Genomic DNA, 22,500 nt, shown 5'->3' with positions numbered 1-22,500 from the left:
AGGTGCGGCGTGCACGAAGTCGGAGCCCGGTTTGCCCCGGGTGCGCACCTCGCGTGCACCTTCGCCGCGGTGGGCACCATGGCGTGCACGAAGTCGGAGCCCGGTTTGCCCCGGGTGCGCACCTCGCGTGCACCTTCGCCGGGGTGGGCACCTTGGTGTGCAGACCTTGGCTGGGTTGCGCGCCCTGGTGGGCACCATGGTGCGCACCAAGGAGCGCTCCGAAGTGTGCTCCAAGGTGCGGCCTGCACGAAGTCGGAGCCCGGTTTGCCCCGGGTGTGCACCTCGGGTGGGCACCTTGGTGCGCATGCCTTGCCTGGGCTGCGCACCAGGGCGGGCTCAAGATGGCACCCGCGTTCCTTTTTTTTCACTATCTTTCAAAACGGAAATTTTAAAATCTCATTTTTTTTTGCCTTTTTCTGGAAATTAGTGAAGGCAGCGCATCAAAGGTGCGCACCTCGCTGCCCACCACGGTGCGCAACGCCGGTGGGCACCCGGGAGTGCTTCGAAGTGTGCTCCAAGGTGCTGCATGCACGTTGTCGGAGCCCGGTTTGCCCCGGGTGCGCACCTCGCGTGCACCTTCGTCGGGGTGGGCACCTTGGCTGGGTTTGCCCCGGCTGCGCTCCGAAGCGGGGTTATTGGAGCGCCGCCTCTTTTTTTGTCGGAGCGTTTGGTGGGGTTTCTCGCATTGGCTCTTCCGAGGCCCGGTTGCCACCCTGGCGCGCACGAAGTCGGAAGTAGGGTTAATTGCCCGGGTGCGCACCTTTGCCAGGGTGGGCACCTTACCTGGGCTGCGCACCAGGGCGGGCTCAAGATGGCACGCGCGTTCCGTTTTTTTCACTATCTTTCAAAACGGAAATTTTAAAATCTCCTTTTTTTTTTGCCTTTTCTGGAAATTAGTGAAGGCAGCGCATCAAAGGTGCGCACCTCGCTGCCCACCTTGGTGTGCTCTGAGGTGCGCACCCGGGAGCGCTACGAAGTGTGCTCCAAGGTGCGGCGTGCACGTTGTCGGAGCCCGGTTTGCCCCGGGTGCGCACCTCGCCTGCACCTTGGCCGGGGTGGGCACCTTGGCTGGGTTTGCCCAGGGTGCGCTCCGAAGCGGGGTTACTGGAGCGCCCCCTCTTTTTTTGTCAGAGCGTTTGGTGGGGTTTCTCGCATTGGCTCTTCCCAGGCCCGGTTGTTGGGTGCGCTCCCACCCTGGCGCGCGCGAAGTTGGAAGTTGGGTTAATTGCCCGGGCGCGCACCTTCGCCAGGGTGGGCACCTTGGTGCGCACACCTTGGCTGGGCTGCGCACCAGGGCGGGCTCAAGATGGCACCAGCATTCCCTTTTTCTCACTATCTTTCAAAACGGAAATTTTAAAATCTCGTTTTTTTTTTGCCTTTTATGGAAATTAGTGAAGGCATCGCATCAAAGGTGCGCACCTCGCTGCCCACCTTGGTGTGCTCCGAGGTGCCCACCACGGTGCGCAACGCCGGTGCGAACCCGGGAGCGCCCCGATGTGTGCTCCAAGGTGCGGCGTGCACGAAGTCGGACCCCGGTTTGCCCCGGGTGCGCACCTCGCGTGCACCTTGGTGCGCACACCTTGGCTGGGTTGCGCGGCCTGGTGGGCACCATGGTGCGCACCAAGGAGCGCTCCGAAGTGTGCTCCAAGGTGCGGCGTGCACGAAGTCGGAGCCCGGTTTGCCCCGGGTACGCACCTCGCGTGCACCTTCGCCGGGGTGGGCACCTCGGCTGGGTTGCGCGCCCTGGTGCGCACCAAGGAGCGCTCCGAAGTGTGCTCCAAGGTGCGGCGTGCACGAAGTCGGAGCCCGGTTTGCCCCGGGTGCGCACCTCGCGTGCACCTTCGGCGGGGTTGCGCGCCCTGGTGGGCACCATGGTGCGCACCAAGGAGCGCTCCGAAGTGTGCTCCAAGGTGCGGCGTGCACGAAGTCGGAGCCCGGTTTGCCCCGGGTGCGCACCTCGCGTGCACCTTCGGCGGGGTTGCGCGCCCTGGTGGGCACCATGGTGCGCACCAAGGAGCGCTCCGAAGTGTGCTCCAAGGTGCGGCGTGCACGAAGTCGGAGCCCGGTTTGCCCCGGGTGCGCACCTCGCGTGCACCTTCGCCGCGGTGGGCACCATGGCGTGCACGAAGTCGGAGCCCGGTTTGCCCCGGGTGCGCACCTCGCGTGCACCTTCGCCGGGGTGGGCACCTCGGCTGGGTTGCGCGCCCTGGTGCGCACCAAGGAGCGCTCCGAAGTGTGCTCCAAGGTGCGGCGTGCACGAAGTCGGAGCCCGGTTTGCCCCGGGTGCGCACCTCGCGTGCACCTTCGCCAGGGTGGGCACCTCGGTGCGCACACCTTCTCAATGTTTTCTTGCCTTTTCTGGAAATTGGTGAAGGCAGCGCATCAAAGGTGCGCACCTCGGTGTGCTCCGAGGTGCGAACCCGAGAGCGCTCCGAGGTGCCCACGAAGTCGAAAGTCGGGTTAATTGCATTGTTTTCCCCGGGTGCGCTCCGAGGTGCGCAACATCGGCGCGCACCAAGGAGGGCTCCGAAGTGTGCTCCAAGGTGCGCACGATGGCGTGCACCTCTGGTGCGCACGATTCGGAGCTCGGTTTGACCGGGGTGCGCACACCTTGGCTGGGTTGCGCACCTTTTGTGCGCTCCAAGGTGCGCACGAAGTCGGAGCTCGGTTTGCCCCGGGTGCGCACCTTCGCCAGGGTGCGCACCTTGATGCGCACGCCTTGGCTGGGCTGCGCACCTTGGTGGGCGCCATGGTGCGCACCTTTCGTGCGCTCCAAGGTGCGCACGAAGTCGGAGCTCGGTTTGCCCCGGGTGCGCACCTTGGTGGGCGCCATGGTGCACTCCGAGGTGCCCAAGATTGGTGCGCACCAAGGAGCGCTCCGAAGTGCGCTCCAAGGTGCGCGCGAAGTCGAAAGTTGGGTTAATTGTCCGGTTTGCCTCGGGTGCGCACCTTGCGTGCACCTTCGCCAGGGTGGGCGCCTTGGTGCGCACACCTTGGCTGGGCTGCGCACACCTTGGCACCCGCGTTTCCTTCATTTTAAATTTTTTTTTTTTACAATCTCTCAAGTGGGAAATTCTATAATCTCAACTTTTTTTGCCTTTTCAGGAAACTTTTGAATGGAGCGCATCATTGGTGCGCTCCGAAGTGTGCTCCAAAGCTCTCTCCAGCTGCGTGCACCTGCCCCGGCCGCGCACCCGGCCCCGCCCAGCTTCGCTCACCTGTCCCGGGCGTCTGGTGCGGAACCTTAGAGTAAGAAACATCACCGTGCACCTTGGCCAACGTGCGCGACTCGACCGAGCGCGCACTGGCCGAGGTGCACACCGATTTCACCTGGGTGCGCGCGCAGCACCTCGGGCGCACCGGGGTGCGCGCACAACGCCCGGGTTGCACCGTGGCCTGTGTGCTCGGGGCGCCTCGGGTGCGCGCTCGGTGTCGCCCCCGCGCGCGCGGTAGTGCGGGCAGCGCACCCCGGCCCGGCCCGGCCCCGACGAGAACGCAAACGGGCAAAAGGTTTATTCAAATAGCATTGCGATGCCCGGCGAAAAACTAAAAAAGGGTGCAACACCGGGACTTCCCGGGAGGTCACCCATCCCAGTACTACTCCGGCCCAAGCGCGCTTAACTGCGGAGTTCTGATGGGATCCGGTGCACTAACGCTGGTATGATCGCACCCGTTATGAGCTTGTCGCAGTGTGTACTTAGCAAACCGCGACCCACGTGCGAATCCACCCCGGCCACCCACCCCCGTCGAGGTGCACACCCTCCCTCGCGAAGTGCGCCCCGTTCGCCAAGTGTGAGCCCTGCCCGGGTGCGCGCACCTTGCTAGGGCGTCGGGTGTGCACCCGGCCCGGCCTACGTGCGTGCACCTGTAGGGGGCGTCGTGTGCGTGCAGTGTCCCGTCTGCAACGCGGTGCCCACACACCACCTCGGGCGCAACGACCTGCGCTCACATGTGGGCCGAGTGCACCTTGGTGCATGTTCGGGGCGCCTCGGGTGCACGCTCGATCTTGCCCCGGTGCACCAAGGCGCTCGGTTTGCCCCGGGTGCGCACTTGGTGCAAGGTGGGCACCCAAAATAGGGATCAAGCACCAAAACACAAGTTTCGGGATGCAAAATGGGACCCAAGGACCACAAATGCGTTCCAAGACCCATGATGGGTCCACGAGAACAAAAATGTGTTCCGAGACTTAATAAACAAATATTGGGTTTTAGGAGAAGAAACATGCTCTGATGCCCAAAACGAGAATCGACCCCGAAAAGGCCACAGGCCAAAAGTGGGATGCGAGACAAAAAAAAATGGGACCCGAGGACCAAAATTGGGTTCCCAGGTCGAAGACAGGGCAACCGGACAAGAAACGACCTCTAAGGCTCGAAATGAGTCCCGACGACTAAAACTTGACAAGAAGCACCCATCAGGCACCCAACTCGACACCCATGGGATGCCGACCCACCCGGGCTTCCACCTAGCACACCTTGGCACCCACCCACCCTCGCACCCAACCTCGCACCCAACTTAGCACCTTTGAACCCACATTGGCACTCACCCTGACCCTGGCACCTTGGAACCCACATTGGCACTCACCTTGACCCTGGCACCCACCTTTGCACTCACCTTGGGACCCACCCTGGCTCCCACCTCGGCACCCACCCAGACACCCACCTTGGTTCCTTGGCACCCACCTTGGATCCTTGGCACCCACCCCGACACCCACCTTGGCACGCAACTTGGCTACTTGCCACCCACCTTGGCTCCTTGACGCCCACCCCGACAACCACCCCGTGACCTACCCTGGCTAGGGTTGGTGCACACCCACCCTGGTGCCCACCTTGGCACCCACCCTATGACCCACCTTGGCACGCACCTTAGTACCCACCCCGTTACCCACCCTAGGACCCACCCCGTGACCCACCTTGGCCAGGGTGGGTGCCTTGGTGCGCACAACTTGCCTGGGCTGCACACCAGGGCGGGCTCAAGATGGCACCCGCGTTCCGTTTTTTTCACTATCTTTCAAAACGGAAATTTTAAAATCTCATTTTTTTCTTTTTTTTGCCTTTTCTGGAAATTAGTGAAGGCAGCGCATCAAAGGTGCGCAATGCTGGTGCGAACCCGGGAGCGCTCCGATGTGTGCTCCAAGGTGCGGCGTGCACGAAGTCCGAGCCCGGTTTGCCCCGGGTGCGCACCTCGCGTGCACCTTCGCCGGGGTGAGCACCTTGGCTGGGTTGCGCGCCCTGGTGCGTACCAAGGAGCGCTCTGAAGTGTGCTCCAAGGTGCGGCGTGCACGAAGTCGGAGCCCGGTTTGCCCCGGGTGTGCACCTCGGGTGCGCACCTCGCGTGCACCTTCGCTGCGGTGGGCACCTTGGCTGGGTTGCGCGCCTTGGTGGGCACCATGCAGTGCACGAAGTCGGAGCCCGGTTTGCCCCGGGCGCGCACCTCCGCCAGGGTGGGCACCTTGGTGCGCACAACTTGCCTGGGCTGCGCATCAGGAAGGGCTCAAGATGGCACCCGCGTTCCGTTTTTTTCACTATCTTTCAGAACGGAAATTTTAAAATATCGTTTTTTTTTGCCTTTTCTGGAAATTAGTGAAGGCAGCGCATCAAAGGTGCGCAACGCTGGTGCGAACCTGGGAGCGCTCCGATGTGTGCTCCAAGGTGCGGCGTGCACGAAGTCGGAGCCCGGTTTGCCTCGGGTGCGCCCTGGTGGGCACCATGGTGCGCACCAAGGAGCGCTCCGAAGTGTGCTCCAAGGTGCGGCCTGCACGAAGTCGGAGCCCGGTTTGCCCCGGGTGTGCACCTCGGGTGGGCACCTTGGTGCGCATGCCTTGCCTGGGCTGCGCACCAGGGCGGGCTCAAGATGGCACCCGCGTTCCTTTTTTTTCACTATCTTTCAAAACGGAAATTTTAAAATCTCATTTTTTTTTGCCTTTTTCTGGAAATTAGTGAAGGCAGCGCATCAAAGGTGCGCACCTCGCTGCCCACCACGGTGCGCAACGCCGGTGGGCACCCGGGAGTGCTTCGAAGTGTGCTCCAAGGTGCTGCGTGCACGTTGTCGGAGCCCGGTTTGCCCCGGGTGCGCACCTCGCGTGCACCTTCGTCGGGGTGGGCACCTTGGCTTGGTTTGCCCCGGCTGCGCTCCGAAGCGGGGTTATTGGAGCGCCGCCTCTTTTTTTGTCGGAGCGTTTGGTGGGGTTTCTCGCATTGGCTCTTCCGAGGCCCGGTTGCCACCCTGGCGCGCACGAAGTCGGAAGTAGGGTTAATTGCCCGGGTGCGCACCTTTGCCAGGGTGGCACCTTACCTGGGCTGCGCACCAGGGCGGGCTCAAGATGGCACGCGCGTTCCGTTTTTTTCACTATCTTTCAAAACGGAAATTTTAAAATCTCCTTTTTTTTTTGCCTTTTCTGGAAATTAGTGAAGGCAGCGCATCAAAGGTGCGCACCTCGCTGCCCACCTTGGTGTGCTCTGAGGTGCGCACCCGGGAGCGCTACGAAGTGTGCTCCAAGGTGCGGCGTGCACGTTGTCGGAGCCCGGTTTGCCCCGGGTGCGCACCTCGCCTGCACCTTGGCCGGGGTGGGCACCTTGGCTGGGTTTGCCCAGGGTGCGCTCCGAAGCGGGGTTACTGGAGCGCCCCCTCTTTTTTTGTCAGAGAGTTTGGTGGGGTTTCTCGCATTGGCTCTTCCCAGGCCCGGTTGTTGGGTGCGCTCCCACCCTGGCGCGCGCGAAGTTGGAAGTTGGGTTAATTGCCCGGGCGCGCACCTTCGCCAGGGTGGGCACCTTGGTGCGCAAACCTTGGCTGGGCTGCGCACCAGGGCGGGCTCAAGATGGCACCAGCATTCCCTTTTTCTCACTATCTTTCAAAACGGAAATTTTAAAATCTCGTTTTTTTTTTGCCTTTTATGGAAATTAGTGAAGGCATCGCATCAAAGGTGCGCACCTCGCTGCCCACCTTGGTGTGCTCCGAGGTGCCCACCACGGTGCGCAACGCCGGTGCGAACCCGGGAGCGCCCCGATGTGTGCTCCAAGGTGCGGCGTGCACGAAGTCGGACCCCGGTTTGCCCCGGGTGCGCACCTCGCGTGCACCTTGGTGCGCACACCTTGGCTGGGTTGCGCGGCCTGGTGGGCACCATGGTGCGCACCAAGGAGCGCTCCGAAGTGTGCTCCAAGGTGCGGCGTGCACGAAGTCGGAGCCCGGTTTGCCCCGGGTGCGCACCTTCGCCGCGGTGGGCACCATGGCGTGCACGAAGTCGGAGCCCGGTTTGCCCCGGGTGCGCACCTCGCGTGCACCTTCGCCGGGGTGGGCACCTCGGCTGGGTTGCGCGCCCTGGTGCGCACCAAGGAGCGCTCTGAAGTGTGCTCCAAGGTGCGGCGTGCACGAAGTCGGAGCCCGGTTTGCCCCGGGTGTGCACCTCGGGTGCGCACCTCGCGTGCACCTTCGCTGCGGTGGGCACCTTGGCTGGGTTGCGCGCCTTGGTGGGCACCATGCAGTGCACGAAGTCGGAGCCCGGATTGCCCCGGGCGCGCACCTCCGCCAGGGTGGGCACCTTGGTGCGCACAACTTGCCTGGGCTGCGCACCAGGAAGGGCTCAAGATGGCACCCGCGTTCCGTTTTTTTCACTATCTTTCAGAACGGAAATTTTAAAATCTCGTTTTTTTTTGCCTTTTCTGGAAATTAGTGAAGGCAGCGCATCAAAGGTGCGCAACGCTGGTGCGAACCTGGGAGCGCTCCGATGTGTGCTCCAAGGTGCGGCGTGCACGAAGTCGGACCCCGGTTTGCCCCGGGTGCGCACCTCGCGTGCACCTTGGTGCGCACACCTTGGCTGGGTTGCGCGCCCTGGTGGGCACCATGGTGCGCACCAAGGAGCGCTCCGAAGTGTGCTCCAAGGTGCGGCGTGCACGAAGTCGGAGCCCGGTTTGCCCCGGGTGCGCACCTCGCGTGCACCTTCGCCGCGGTGGGCACCATGGCGTGCACGAAGTCGGAGCCCGGTTTGCCCCGGGTGCGCACCTCGCGTGCACCTTCGCCGGGGTGGGCACCTTGGTGTGCAGACCTTGGCTGGGTTGCGCGCCCTGGTGGGCACCATGGTGCGCACCAAGGAGCGCTCCGAAGTGTGCTCCAAGGTGCGGCCTGCACGAAGTCGGAGCCCGGTTTGCCCCGGGTGTGCACCTCGGGTGGGCACCTTGGTGCGCATGCCTTGCCTGGGCTGCGCACCAGGGCGGGCTCAAGATGGCACCCGCGTTCCTTTTTTTTCACTATCTTTCAAAACGGAAATTTTAAAATCTCATTTTTTTTTGCCTTTTTCTGGAAATTAGTGAAGGCAGCGCATCAAAGGTGCGCACCTCGCTGCCCACCACGGTGCGCAACGCCGGTGGGCACCCGGGAGTGCTTCGAAGTGTGCTCCAAGGTGCTGCGTGCACGTTGTCGGAGCCCGGTTTGCCCCGGGTGCGCACCTCGCGTGCACCTTCGTCGGGGTGGGCACCTTGGCTGGGTTTGCCCCGGCTGCGCTCCGAAGCGGGGTTATTGGAGCGCCGCCTCTTTTTTTGTCGGAGCGTTTGGTGGGGTTTCTCGCATTGGCTCTTCCGAGGCCCGGTTGCCACCCTGGCGCGCACGAAGTCGGAAGTAGGGTTAATTGCCCGGGTGCGCACCTTTGCCAGGGTGGGCACCTTACCTGGGCTGCGCACCAGGGCGGGCTCAAGATGGCACGCGCGTTCCGTTTTTTTCACTATCTTTCAAAACGGAAATTTTAAAATCTCCTTTTTTTTTTGCCTTTTCTGGAAATTAGTGAAGGCAGCGCATCAAAGGTGCGCACCTCGCTGCCCACCTTGGTGTGCTCTGAGGTGCGCACCCGGGAGCGCTACGAAGTGTGCTCCAAGGTGCGGCGTGCACGTTGTCGGAGCCCGGTTTGCCCCGGGTGCGCACCTCGCCTGCACCTTGGCCGGGGTGGGCACCTTGGCTGGGTTTGCCCAGGGTGCGCTCCGAAGCGGGGTTACTGGAGCGCCCCCTCTTTTTTTGTCAGAGCGTTTGGTGGGGTTTCTCGCATTGGCTCTTCCCAGGCCCGGTTGTTGGGTGCGCTCCCACCCTGGCGCGCGCGAAGTTGGAAGTTGGATTAATTGCCCGGGCGCGCACCTTCGCCAGGGTGGGCACCTTGGTGCGCACACCTTGGCTGGGCTGCGCACCAGGGCGGGCTCAAGATGGCACCAGCATTCCCTTTTTCTCACTATCTTTCAAAACGGAAATTTTAAAATCTCGTTTTTTTTTTGCCTTTTATGGAAATTAGTGAAGGCATCGCATCAAAGGTGCGCACCTCGCTGCCCACCTTGGTGTGCTCCGAGGTGCCCACCACGGTGCGCAACGCCGGTGCGAACCCGGGAGCGCCCCGATGTGTGCTCCAAGGTGCGGCGTGCACGAAGTCGGACCCCGGTTTGCCCCGGGTGCGCACCTCGCGTGCACCTTGGTGCGCACACCTTGGCTGGGTTGCGCGGCCTGGTGGGCACCATGGTGCGCACCAAGGAGCGCTCCGAAGTGTGCTCCAAGGTGCGGCGTGCACGAAGTCGGAGCCCGGTTTGCCCCGGGTACGCACCTCGCGTGCACCTTCGCCGGGGTGGGCACCTCGGCTGGGTTGCGCGCCCTGGTGCGCACCAAGGAGCGCTCCGAAGTGTGCTCCAAGGTGCGGCGTGCACGAAGTCGGAGCCCGGTTTGCCCCGGGTGCGCACCTTCGCCGCGGTGCGCACCATGGCGTGCACGAAGTCGGAGCCCGGTTTGCCCCGGGTGCGCACCTCGCGTGCACCTTCGGCGGGGTTGCGCGCCCTGGTGGGAACCATGGTGCGCACCAAGGAGCGCTCCGAAGTGTGCTCCAAGGTGCGGCGTGCACGAAGTCGGAGCCCGGTTTGCCCCGGGTGCGCACCTCGCGTGCACCTTCGGCGGGGTTGCGCGCCCTGGTGGGCACCATGGTGCGCACCAAGGAGCGCTCCGAAGTGTGCTCCAAGGTGCGGCGTGCACGAAGTCGGAGCCCGGTTTGCCCCGGGTGCGCACCTCGCGTGCACCTTCGCCGCGGTGGGCACCATGGCGTGCACGAAGTCGGAGCCCGGTTTGCCCCGGGTGCGCACCTCGCGTGCACCTTCGCCGGGGTGGGCACCTCGGCTGGGTTGCGCGCCCTGGTGCGCACCAAGGAGCGCTCCGAAGTGTGCTCCAAGGTGCGGCGTGCACGAAGTCGGAGCCCGGTTTGCCCCGGGTGCGCACCTCGCGTGCACCTTCGCCAGGGTGGGCACCTCGGTGCGCACACCTTCTCAATGTTTTCTTGCCTTTTCTGGAAATTGGTGAAGGCAGCGCATCAAAGGTGCGCACCTCGGTGTGCTCCGAGGTGCGAACCCGAGAGCGCTCCGAGGTGCCCACGAAGTCGAAAGTCGGGTTAATTGCATTGTTTTCCCCGGGTGCGCTCCGAGGTGCGCAACATCGGCGCGCACCAAGGAGGGCTCCGAAGTGTGCTCCAAGGTGCGCACGATGGCGTGCACCTCTGGTGCGCACGATTCGGAGCTCGGTTTGACCGGGGTGCGCACACCTTGGCTGGGTTGCGCACCTTTTGTGCGCTCCAAGGTGCGCACGAAGTCGGAGCTCGGTTTGCCCCGGGTGCGCACCTTCGCCAGGGTGCGCACCTTGATGCGCACGCCTTGGCTGGGCTGCGCACCTTGGTGGGCGCCATGGTGCGCACCTTTCGTGCGCTCCAAGGTGCGCACGAAGTCGGAGCTCGGTTTGCCCCGGGTGCGCACCTTGGTGGGCGCCATGGTGCACTCCGAGGTGCCCAAGATTGGTGCGCACCAAGGAGCGCTCCGAAGTGCGCTCCAAGGTGCGCGCGAAGTCGAAAGTTGGGTTAATTGTCCGGTTTGCCTCGGGTGCGCACCTTGCGTGCACCTTCGCCAGGGTGGGCGCCTTGGTGCGCACACCTTGGCTGGGCTGCGCACACCTTGGCACCCGCGTTTCCTTCATTTTAAATTTTTTTTTTTTACAATCTCTCAAGTGGGAAATTCTATAATCTCAACTTTTTTTGCCTTTTCAGGAAACTTTTGAATGGAGCGCATCATTGGTGCGCTCCGAAGTGTGCTCCAAAGCTCTCTCCAGCTGCGTGCACCTGCCCCGGCCGCGCACCCGGCCCCGCCCAGCTTCGCTCACCTGTCCCGGGCGTCTGGTGCGGAACCTTAGAGTAAGAAACATCACCGTGCACCTTGGCCAACGTGCGCGACTCGACCGAGCGCGCACTGGCCGAGGTGCACACCGATTTCACCTGGGTGCGCGCGCAGCACCTCGGGCGCACCGGGGTGCGCGCACAACGCCCGGGTTGCACCGTGGCCTGTGTGCTCGGGGTGCCTCGGGTGCGCGCTCGGTGTCGCCCCCGCGCGCGCGGTAGTGCGGGCAGCGCACCCCGGCCCGGCCCGGCCCCGACGAGAACGCAAACGGGCAAAAGGTTTATTCAAATAGCATTGCGACGCCCGGCGAAAAACTAAAAAAGGGTGCAACACCGGGACTTCCCGGGAGGTCACCCATCCCAGTACTACTCCGGCCCAAGCGCGCTTAACTGCGGAGTTCTGATGGGATCCGGTGCACTAATGCTGGTATGATCGCACCCGTTATGAGCTTGTCGCAGTGTGTACTTAGCAAACCGCGACCCACGTGCGAATCCACCCCGGCCACCCACCCCCGTCGAGGTGCACACCCTCCCTCGCGAAGTGCGCCCCGTTCGCCAAGTGTGAGCCCTGCCCGGGTGCGCGCACCTTGCTAGGGCGTCGGGTGTGCACCCGGCCCGGCCTACGTGCGTGCACCTGGAGGGGGCGTCGTGTGCGTGCAGTGTCCCGTCTGCAACGCGGTGCCCACACACCACCTCGGGCGCAACGACCTGCGCTCACATGTGGGCCGAGTGCACCTTGGTGCATGTTCGGGGCGCCTCGGGTGCACGCTCGATCTTGCCCCGGTGCACCAAGGCGCTCGGTTTGCCCCGGGTGCGCACTTGGTGCAAGGTGGGCACCCAAAATAGGGATCAAGCACCAAAACACAAGTTTCGGGATGCAAAATGGGACCCAAGGACCACAAATGCGTTCCAAGACCCATGATGGGTCCACGAGAACAAAAATGTGTTCCGAGACTTAATAAACAAATATTGGGTTTTAGGAGAAGAAACATGCTCTGATGCCCAAAACGAGAATCGACCCCGAAAAGGCCACAGGCCAAAAGTGGGATGCGAGACAAAAAAAAATGGGACCCGAGGACCAAAATTGGGTTCCCAGGTCGAAGACAGGGCAACCGGACAAGAAACGACCTCTAAGGCTCGAAATGAGTCCCGACGACTAAAACTTGACAAGAAGCACCCATCAGGCACCCAACTCGACACCCATGGGATGCCGACCCACCCGGGCTTCCACCTAGCACACCTTGGCACCCACCCACCCTCGCACCCAACCTCGCACCCAACTTAGCACCTTTGAACCCACATTGGCACTCACCCTGACCCTGGCACCTTGGAACCCACATTGGCACTCACCTTGACCCTGGCACCCACCTTTGCACTCACCTTGGGACCCACCCTGGCTCCCACCTCGGCACCCACCCAGACACCCACCTTGGTTCCTTGGCACCCACCTTGGATCCTTGGCACCCACCCTGACACCCACCTTGGCACGCAACTTGGCTACTTGCCACCCACCTTGGCTCCTTGACGCCCACCCCGACAACCACCCCGTGACCTACCCTGGCTAGGGTTGGTGCACACCCACCCTGGTGCCCACCTTGGCACCCACCCTATGACCCACCTTGGCACGCACCTTAGTACCCACCCCGTTACCCACCCTAGGACCCACCCCGTGACCCACCTTGGCCAGGGTGGGTGCACCCACCCTGGTGCCCACCTTGGCACCCACCCATCCTAGCACCCAGCCTGTGACCGGGCTTGGAACCCAACCTTGCACCCGCACCCGTCTTGGCCAGTGTGGGTGCGCACCCATCCTGGCACCCACGTTGTGACACACCCTTTAACCCACGCACCCTAGCACCCACGTTGGCACCCACCTTGGAACCCAACCTAGCAACTTGGCACCCACCCCGTGACCCACCTTGGCATCCACCATAGCAGTCGCCGACTTGGCACCCACCTCGGCACCCACCTTGACACTTGTGGACCCACCTTGCCACTCACCCTAGCATCGACCCATCCTAGCACCCACCCTGGCACCTTTGCACCCTAGCACTCACCCATCCTAGCACCTAACCTGTGACCCACCTTGACACTCACCCTCGCACCCACCTTGGAACCCAACCTAGCACCCACCCACCCTGACACCAACCCTAGCACCTACCCACCCTTGCACCCACCCTGTGACCCATCTTGGCACCCACCCATCCTACCACTCAACCTATCACCCACCTTCTCACCCACCTTGGCATCCACCTTAGCACCCACCCACACTGGCACCTTGGCACCCACCTCGGGTAAGGTGGGTGCACACCCACCCTGGCACCCAATTTAGAACCCACCGAGCATGTTACCCACCTTGGCACCCACATTGCAGCCCACCCTAGTACCCACCCTATGACCCACATTGGCATCCACACCCTAGCACCCAGGCACCTCGACACCCGCCTTGACACCCACCCTAGCACTGAACCTGTGACCCACCTTGGAACTCACCCTAGAACCCACCCACCCTGTGAACCACCTTGGCATCCACCTTAGCACCCACCCACCTTGGCACCCACTCTAGCACTCACCCATCCTAACACCCAACTTGTTACCCACCTTGGCACCCGCCCTCGCGTCCACCTTGAAACCCACCCTAGCACCCACCCACGCAGGAGCCCACCTTGGCACCCAACCTAACACCCACGCATCCTGGCACCCAACTTGTGACCCACCTTGGAACCCACCCTAGTACCCACCTTTGAACCCACTATATCACCAACCCACCTTGGCACCCACCCTATGACCCTCTTTGGAATCCACCCTAGCACGCACCCACCCTGGCACCCACCATGGAGCGCACCCTAGCACCCACCCACCTCGGCACGCACCTCAACACCCACCTTGGTGTGCGCACTGCGCCAACCTCTCAAAGACCCTATGTGGTGCGCTCCAAAGTGTACACCTTTGGTGCGCTCCAAGGTGCGCACCTTTGGTGCACACCGAGGTGCACACCAAAGTGTGCACCGAGGTGAGCACCAAAGTGCACTCCAGGGTGCACACCAAGGCGTGCACCTTTGGTGCGGTCAATGCAAACGAATTCGGAAGTTGGGGTCGATGTCCTAATCGCTGCTGCAGACTACACGTATGAGAATCGGACAAATAGCTTTATATAGGGGAGGTGTTGCGTTTGATGGGTCGACTCCCCTGGTTGTGTGCACTGCACCAACTTCAAAGACCCTGTCTTGTTTAAGAAGTCAAAAGTTGGGGTGGATGTCCTAATCATTGCTGCAGTCTACGCATGTATGAGAATCAGACAAATAGCTTATATAGGGGAGGTGTTGCATTCGGTGGGTTGACTCCCCTGGTTGTGCGCACTGCGCCAACCTCAAAGACCCCGCATAGCAGAAGAAGTCGGAAGTCGGATTTTGGTGAGCACCAAGGCGTGCACCTTTGGTGCGGTCAACGCAGACGAATTCAGAAGTTGGGGTGGATGTCCTAATCGTTGTTGCAGGCTACACATGTATGAGAATCAGACAAATAGCTTATATAGGGGAGGTGTTGGGTTTGATGGGTCAACTCCCTTGGTTGTGCGCATTACGCCAACCTCAAAGACCTTGTTTTCGTTAAGAAGTCAAAAGTTGGGGTCAATGTCCTAATGGCTCCTGCAGGCTACACATGTATGAGAATCGGACAAATAGCTTATATAGGGGAGGTGTTGGGTTTGATGGGTCGACTCCCCTGGTTGTGCGCATTACGTCAACCTCAAAGACCTTGTTTTCGTTAAGAAGTCAAAAGTTGGGGTCGATGTCCTAATTGCTCCTGTAGACTACACATGTATGAGAATCAGACAAATAGCTTATATAGGGGAGGTGTTGGGTTTGATGGGTTGACTCCCCTAGTTGTTCGCATTACACCAACCTCAAAGACCTTGTTTTCGTTTAGAAGCCGAAAGTTGGGGTCGATGTCCTAATTGCTCCTGCAGGCTACGCATGTATGAGAATCAGACAAATAGCTTATATAGGGGAGGTGTTGGGTTTGATGGGTCGACTCCCCTGGTTGTGCGCATTGCGCCAACCTCAAAGACCCTGCATTGCGGATGAAGTCGAAAGTCAGAGTTTGGTGTGCTACAAGGTGTGGTCGAAGGTGCTCACCTAGGTGTGCACCTTTGGAGCACAGGAAAAGTGCCCTCCAAAAGTGCGCACCTTTGGAGTGCACAAAAGTGCCCTCCAAAAGTGCGCACCTTTGGAGCGCAGAAAAGTGCCCTCCAAAAAGTGCCCTCCAAAAGTGCGCACCTTTGGAGCGCAGAAAAGTGCCCTCCAAAAAGTGCCCTCCAAAAGTGCGCACCTTTGGAGCGCAGAAAAGTGCCCTCCAAAAAGTGCCCTCCAAAAGTGCGCACCTTTGGAGCGCAGAAAAGTGCCCTCCAAAAAGTGCCCTCCAAAAGTGCGCACCTTTGGAGCGCAGAAAAGTGCCCTCCAAAAAGTGCCCTCCAAAAGTGCGCACCTTTGGAGCGCAGAAAAGTGCCCTCCAAAAAGTGCCCTCCAAAAGTGCGCACCTTTGGAGCGCAGAAAAGTGCCCTCCAAAAAGTGCCCTCCAAAAGTGCGCACCTTTGGAGCGCAGAAAAGTGCCCTCCAAAAAGTGCCCTCCAAAAGTGCGCACCTTTGGAGCGCAGAAAAGTGCCCTCCAAAAAGTGCCCTCCAAAAGTGCGCACCTTTGGAGCGCAGAAAAGTGCCCTCCAAAAGTGCGCACTTTTGGTGCGCACCAAGGCGCTGGTTCGGTCGTTGCAGGCGAGTTCGGAAGTTGGGGTCGATGTCCTGAGCGGAGGTGCAAACTACACAGGTGTCGGAATCGGACAAATAGCTTATATAGGGGAGGTGTATGCTTCGATGGGTCGACTCCCCAGGTTAAGCGCACCGCGCCAACCTCAAAGACCCTACGGTATGGATGAAGTCGGAAGTTGGGTCCGATGACCGATTCGATTAGTAGGTATGCTCATGAGGTCGGAATTTGGGTCCGATGACCTGCCATGTGCAGGAAGGCGAATGTTGACACTGTGCGTTGCAAGGTGCACACCAAGGCGCTGGTGCGGTCTTTTTAGTCGAGTTCGGAAGTTGGGGTCGATGTCCTGATCGGAGGTGCAAGCTACACAGGTGTGGGAATCGGACAAATAGCTTATATAGGGGAGGTGTATGCTTCGTTGGGTCGACTCCCCGGGTTGAGCGCACCGCGCCAACCTCAAAGACCCTACGGTATGGATGAAGTCGGAAGTTGGGTCCGATGACCGATTCGATATGTAGGCATACTCGCGAGGTCGGAATTTGGGTCCGATGACCTGCCACGTGCAGGAAGGCGAATGTTGGCACTGTGCGTTGCAAGGTGCGCACCAAGGCGCTGGTTCGGTCGTTGGAGGCGAGTTCGGAAGTTGGGGTCGATGTCTTGATCGGAGGTGCAAACTACACAGGTGTGGGAATCGGACAAATAGCTTATATAGGGGAGGTGTATGCTTCGTTGGGTCGACTCCCCGGGTTGAGCGCACCGCGCCAACCTCAAAGACCCTACGGTATGGATGAAGTCGGAAGTTGGGTCCGATGACCGATTCGATATGTAGGCATACTCGCGAGGTCGGAATTTGGGTCCGATGACCTGCCATGTGCAGGAAGGCGAATGTTGGGACTGTGCGTCGCAAGGTGCGCACCAAGGCGCTGGTGCCGTCGTTGCAGTCGAGTTCGGAAGTTGGGGTCGATGTCCTGGTCAGAGGTGCAAACTACACAGGTGTGGGAATCGGACAAATAGCTTATATAGGGGAGGTGTATGCTTCGATGGGTCGACTCCCTGGGTTGAGCGCACCGCGCCAACCTCAAAGACCCTACAGTATGGATGAAGTCGGAAGTTGGGTCCGATGACCGATTCGATACGTAGGCATATTGGCGAGGTCTGAATTTGTGTCCGATGACCTGCCATGCGCAGGAAGGCGGAATTTGGGTCCGATGACCGAGTTGATGGCGTGCCATGCGCAGAAAGGCGGAATTTGGGTCCGATGACCGAGTTGATGTTGATGGCCCGCCATGCACAGGAAGGCGGAATTTGGGTCCGATGACCGATTTGAAGGCGTGCCATACGCAAAAAGGCGGAGTTTGGGTCCGATGACCGAGTTGATATTGATGGCCCGCCATGCGCAGGAAGGCGGAATTTGGGTCCGATGACCTGACATACGCATGGAGTCCGACTCGGGGGCCGATGTTCGATTCGATGACTTGCATTGTGGGTAAAGTCGGAAGTTGTGGTCTTTGACCCGATTCGATGACCAGACTTCGGCTGCTTGAGAATCGGACAAATAACTTATATAGGGGAGGTAGTGTTCTCGAGCATCCTCCCCCCGTGCCCGTTTATGTCGATTGATGCTGGTGCTCGACTGGTTGGAGCGCTCGGATGCAAAAATCTTGCACCAGGATTTATCGATTGTGATGGACACGGCAAGTCTCCTGATTGCTATGCAGGAGCTCATCGTGAATCTCTATGCGGCCTTGGTATGGACTCGACCTGCGGAATGGTTCGGCAATGGTAGTCGCTCCAACACGTCCTTGCAATGGCCACAGAGGTGATTCGACTAGAGCTCCAGTCTAGCTTTTGGGTTGCTTGGCGGACTGGTATAGCCGCGATCGAGTTCCGGCCATGAACGTTTTAGATAGCTCTTGGGCTTTCTGGGACGGAAGTCGGAAGTTTGGGCTGTTGTCCGATTTGATGACCATTCTTCGGATGTGTGAGAATCGGACAAATAACTTATATAGGGGACTGTGTTGTCTCACGCAGCCCCCTCCGTGCCCCTCTATCTCGACCGATGTTGGTGCTTGAAAGGGTTGGGATCGCTCGGATTTATAAACGTGCACCACCATTTGTCGAGTGTGAGGGACGCGGCAGGTCTCCTAAATGCTATGCGGGCGCTCTCTGAGAATCTCTATCCGGCCTCGACACAGACTAGTCTTGCTGAATGGTTTGGCACTGGTAGTCGATCCAACACGTCGTTGTTGTGGCCGCCTAGGCGATTCGATTCGAGCCCCCGTCTAGCTTTTGGGTTGCTTGGCGGATTTTGCCCTATCCGCAAGTGAGCTCGGTCCCTAAACGTTCGAGAAACCCGATTGCTATGCGCCGACTCTCTTTCTTGCGAGCCTCCATCTAGCTTTTGGGTCTCTACGGAACGGAAGTCGGAATCTGGGACCGTTGTTTGATTCGACGAGGCAGACTACGGTTGTGCGAGAATCGGACAAATAACTTATATAGGGGAGGTGTTGACTGGAGCATTCTCCCCCGTGCCCCTCTAACTCGACCAATGCTGGCGCTCGAACGGTGGTAGCGCTCGGATTTTCATTGAGCGCCAGCATTGGTCGATTTAGAGGGGCATGCGAGATTCCCGAATGCTATGCGAGGGCTCTAACGGAAATGTCTATTGGTTTCGGTATGGATGCAATTGCGAGTGGTTCGGCAAAGGTAGTCGTTCCGATGCGTCCATGTCGTGGCCAAATCGATAATTCGATTTGAGCCCTCGTATAGCATTTGGGTCTCTCGATGTGATTCCGCATTCCAGTCCCTTTGGGCACTGCTTGAGCCGCATCCCAGGGGGTTCCCTTCCCAATAATCTGCCTCGCAACCCGATTGCTATGCGGTGAGGCTCCTCGGCCGCCTCGGAACTATCTGTGTATCAGACGCATCGCGGGATAAGGGGTTGGCAACGGTAGTCGCCCCAAGCGCGTCCGATGCTTGGACCATTCCGAGGCGGCCCTGAAGCCTCTTCCGTCTAGCCGTTGGGTCCTTCTCGCCGCATCCCTCGCCTCGCACCCCGATTGCTATGCGGTGAGGCTCCTCGGCCGCCTCGGAACTATCTGTGTATCGGACGCGTCGCGGGATAAGGGGTTGTCACTGGTAGTCGCCCCAAGCGCGTCCGATGCTTGGACCATTCCGAGGCGGCCCTGAAGCCTCTTCCGTCTAGCCGTTGGGTCCTTCTCGCCGCATCCCTCGCCTCGCACCCCGATTGCTATGCGGTGAGGCTCCTCGGCCGCCTCGGAACTATCTGTGTATCGGACGCGTCGCGGGATAAGGGGTTGTCATTGGTAGTCGCCCCAAGCGCGTCCGATGCTTGGACCATTCCGAGGCGGCCCTGAAGCCTCTTCGGTCTAGCCGTTGGGTCCTTCTCGCCGCATCCCTCGCCTCGCACCCCGATTGCTATGCGGTGAGGCTCCTCGGCCGCCTCGGAACTATCTGTGTATCGGACGCGTCGCGGGATAAGGGGTTGTCACTGGTAGTCGCCCCAAGCGCGTCCGATGCTTGGACCATTCCGAGGCGGCCCTGAAGCCTCTTCCGTCTAGCCGTTGGGTCCTTCTCGCCGCATCCCTCGCCTCGCACCCCGATTGCTATGCGGTGAGGCTCCTCGGCTGCCTCGGAACTATCTGTGTATCGGACGCGTCGCGGGATAAGGGGTTGTCACTGGTAGTCGCCCCAAGCGCGTTCGATGCTTGGACCATTCCGAGGCGGCCCTGAAGCCTCTTCCGTCTAGCCGTTGGGTCCTTCTCGCCGCATCCCTCGCCTCGCACCCCGATTGCTATGCGGTGAGGCTCCTCGGCCGCCTTGGAACTATCTGTGTATCGGACGCGTCGCGGGATAAGGGGTTGTCACTGGTAGTCGCCCCAAGCGCGTCCGATGCTTGGACCATTCCGAGGCGGACCCGAAGCCTCTTCCGTCTAGCCGTTGGGTCCTTCTCGCCGCATCCTTCGCCTCGCACCCCGATTGCTATGCGGTGAGGCTCCTCGGCCGCCTCGGAACTATCTGTGTATCGGACGCGTCGCGGGATAAGGGGTTGTCACTGGTAGTCGCCCCAAGCGCGTCCGATGCTTGGACCATTCCGAGGCGGACCCGAAGCCTCTTCCGTCTAGCCGTTGGGTCCTTCTCGCCGCATCCCTCGCCTCGCACCCCGATTGCTATGCGGTGAGGCTCCTCGGCCGCCTTGGAACTATCTGTGTATCGGACGCGTCGCGGGATAAGGGGTTGTCACTGGTAGTCGCCCCAAGCGCGTCCGATGCTTGGACCATTCCGAGGCGGACCCGAAGCCTCTTCCGTCTAGCCGTTGGGTCCTTCTCGCCGCATCCCTCGCCTCGCACCCCGATTGCTATGCGGTGAGGCTCCTCGGCCGCCTTGGAACTATCTGTGTATCGGACGCGTCGCGGGATAAGGGGTTGTCACTGGTAGTCGCCCCAAGCGCGTCCGATGCTTGGACCATTCCGAGGCGGACCCGAAGCCTCTTCCGTCTAGCCGTTGGGTCCTTCTCGCCGCATCCCTCGCCTCGCACCCCGATTGCTATGCGGTGAGGCTCCTCGGCCGCCTTGGAACTATCTGTGTATCGGACGCGTCGCGGGATAAGGGGTTGTCACTGGTAGTCGCCCCAAGCGCGTCCGATGCTTGGACCATTCCGAGGCGGCCCCGAAGCCTCTTCCGTCTAGCCGTTGGGTCCTTCTCGCCGCATCCCTCGCCTCGCACCCCGATTGCTATGCGGTGAGGCTCCTCGGCCGCCTTGGAACTATCTGTGTATCGGACGCGTCGCGGGATAAGGGGTTGTCACTGGTAGTCGCCCCAAGCGCGTCCGATGCTTGGACCATTCCGAGGCGGCCCCGAAGCCTCTTCCGTGTAGCCGTTGGGTCCTTCTCGCCGCATCCCTCGCCTCGCACCCCGATTGCTATGCGGTGAGGCTCCTCGGCCGCCTTGGAACTATCTGTGTATCGGACGCGTCGCGGGATAAGGGGTTGTCACTGGTAGTCGCCCCAAGCGCGTCCGATGCTTGGACCATTCCGAGGCGGACCTGAAGCCTCTTCCCTCTAGCCGTTGGGGCTTTCTCGCCGCATCCCTCGCCTCGCACCCCGATTGCTATGCTGTGAGGCTCCTCGGCCGCCTTGGAACTATCTGTGTATCGGACGCATCGCGGGATAAGGGGTTGGCAGTGGTAGTCGCCCCAAGCGCATCCGATGCTTGGACCATTCCGAGGCGGCCCTGCAGCCTCTTCCGTCTAGCCGTTGGGGCCATCTCGCCGCATCCCCCACCTCGCACCACGATTGCTATGCGGTGAGGCTCCTTGGCCGCCTCGGAACTATCTGTGTATCGGACGCATCGCGGGATAAGGGGTTGTCACTGGTAGTCGCCCCAAGCGCGTCCGATGCTTGGACTATTCCGAGGCGGCCCTGCAGCCTCTTCCGTCTAGCCGTTGGGGCCATCTCGCTGCATCCCCCACCTCCTCGGCCGCCTCGGAACTATCTGTGTATCGGACGCATCGCGGGATAAGGGGTTGGCAGTGGTAGTCGCCCCAAGCGCGTCCGATGCTTGGACTATTCCGAGGCAGCCCTGCAGCCTCTTCCGTCTAGCCTTTGGGGCCATCTCGCCGCATCCCTCGCCTCGCACCCCGATTGCTATGCGGTGAGGCTCCTCGGCCGCCTGGGAACTATCTTCGTATCGGACGCATCGCGGGATAAGGGGTTGTCACTGGTAGTCGCCCCAAGCGCGTCCGATGCTTGGACTATTCCGAGGCGGCCCTGTGGCCTCTTCCGTCTAGCCGTTGGGGCCATCTCGCCGCATCCCCCACCTCGCACCCCGATTGCTATGCGGTGAGGCTCTTCGGCCGCCTTGGAACTATCTTCGTATCGGACGCATCGCGGGATAAGGGGTTGTCACTGGTAGTGGCCCCAAGCGCGTCCGATGCTTGGACTATTCCGAGGCGGCCCTGCAGCCTCTTCCGTCTAGCCGTTGGGGCCATCTCGCCGCATCCCCCACCTCGCACCCCGATTGCTATGCGGTGAGGCTCCTCGGCCGCCTTGGAACTATCTTCGTATCGGACGCATCGCGGGATAAGGGGTTGTCACTGGTAGTCGCCCCAAGCGCGTCCGATGCTTGGACTATTCCGACGCGGCCCTGTGGCCTCTTCCGTCTAGCCGTTGGGGCCATCTCGCCGCATCCCCCACCTCGCACCCCGATTGCTATGCGGTGAGGCTCCTCGGCCGCCTTGGAACCATCTTCGTATCGGACGCATCGCGGGATAGGGGGCTGTCACTGGTAGTCGCCCCAAGCGTGTCCGATGCTTGGACCATTCCTAGGCGGCCCTGAAGCCTCTTCCGTCTAGCCGTTGGGGCCTTCCCGCCCCATCCCTCGCCTCGCACCCCCGATTGCTATGCGGTGAGGCTCCTCGGCCGCCTTGGAACCATCTGTGTATCGGACGCATCGCGGGATAAGGGGTTGGCACTGGCAGTCGCCCCAAGCGCGTCCGATGCTTGGACCATTCCGAGGTGGCCCTGAAGCCTCTTCCGTCTAGCCGTTGGGGC

General features: G+C 61.0%; 2 non-coding genes across 2 annotated transcripts; both read right to left on the bottom strand.

Moving 5' to 3' along the window:
* Positions 1 to 3,553: 3,553 nt before the first annotated feature.
* On the bottom strand, positions 3,554 to 3,672 carry LOC131867030 (5S ribosomal RNA). Its single transcript, XR_009365627.1, has one exon. It is a non-coding gene; the product is annotated as a 5S ribosomal RNA (ribosomal RNA).
* A 7,817-nt stretch (positions 3,673 to 11,489) lies between these two features.
* On the bottom strand, positions 11,490 to 11,608 carry LOC131867038 (5S ribosomal RNA). The gene has a single exon (XR_009365635.1). It is a non-coding gene; the product is annotated as a 5S ribosomal RNA (ribosomal RNA).
* Positions 11,609 to 22,500: the final 10,892 nt, after the last annotated feature.

Source organism: Cryptomeria japonica, unplaced genomic scaffold, assembly GCF_030272615.1.
Source record: "Cryptomeria japonica unplaced genomic scaffold, Sugi_1.0 HiC_scaffold_162, whole genome shotgun sequence".
In the NCBI taxonomy this organism is placed as follows: Eukaryota; Viridiplantae; Streptophyta; class Pinopsida; order Cupressales; family Cupressaceae; genus Cryptomeria; species Cryptomeria japonica.
The sequence above is the reverse complement of the archived record's forward strand: the minus strand, read 5'-3'. Positions and strand labels throughout refer to the sequence as shown.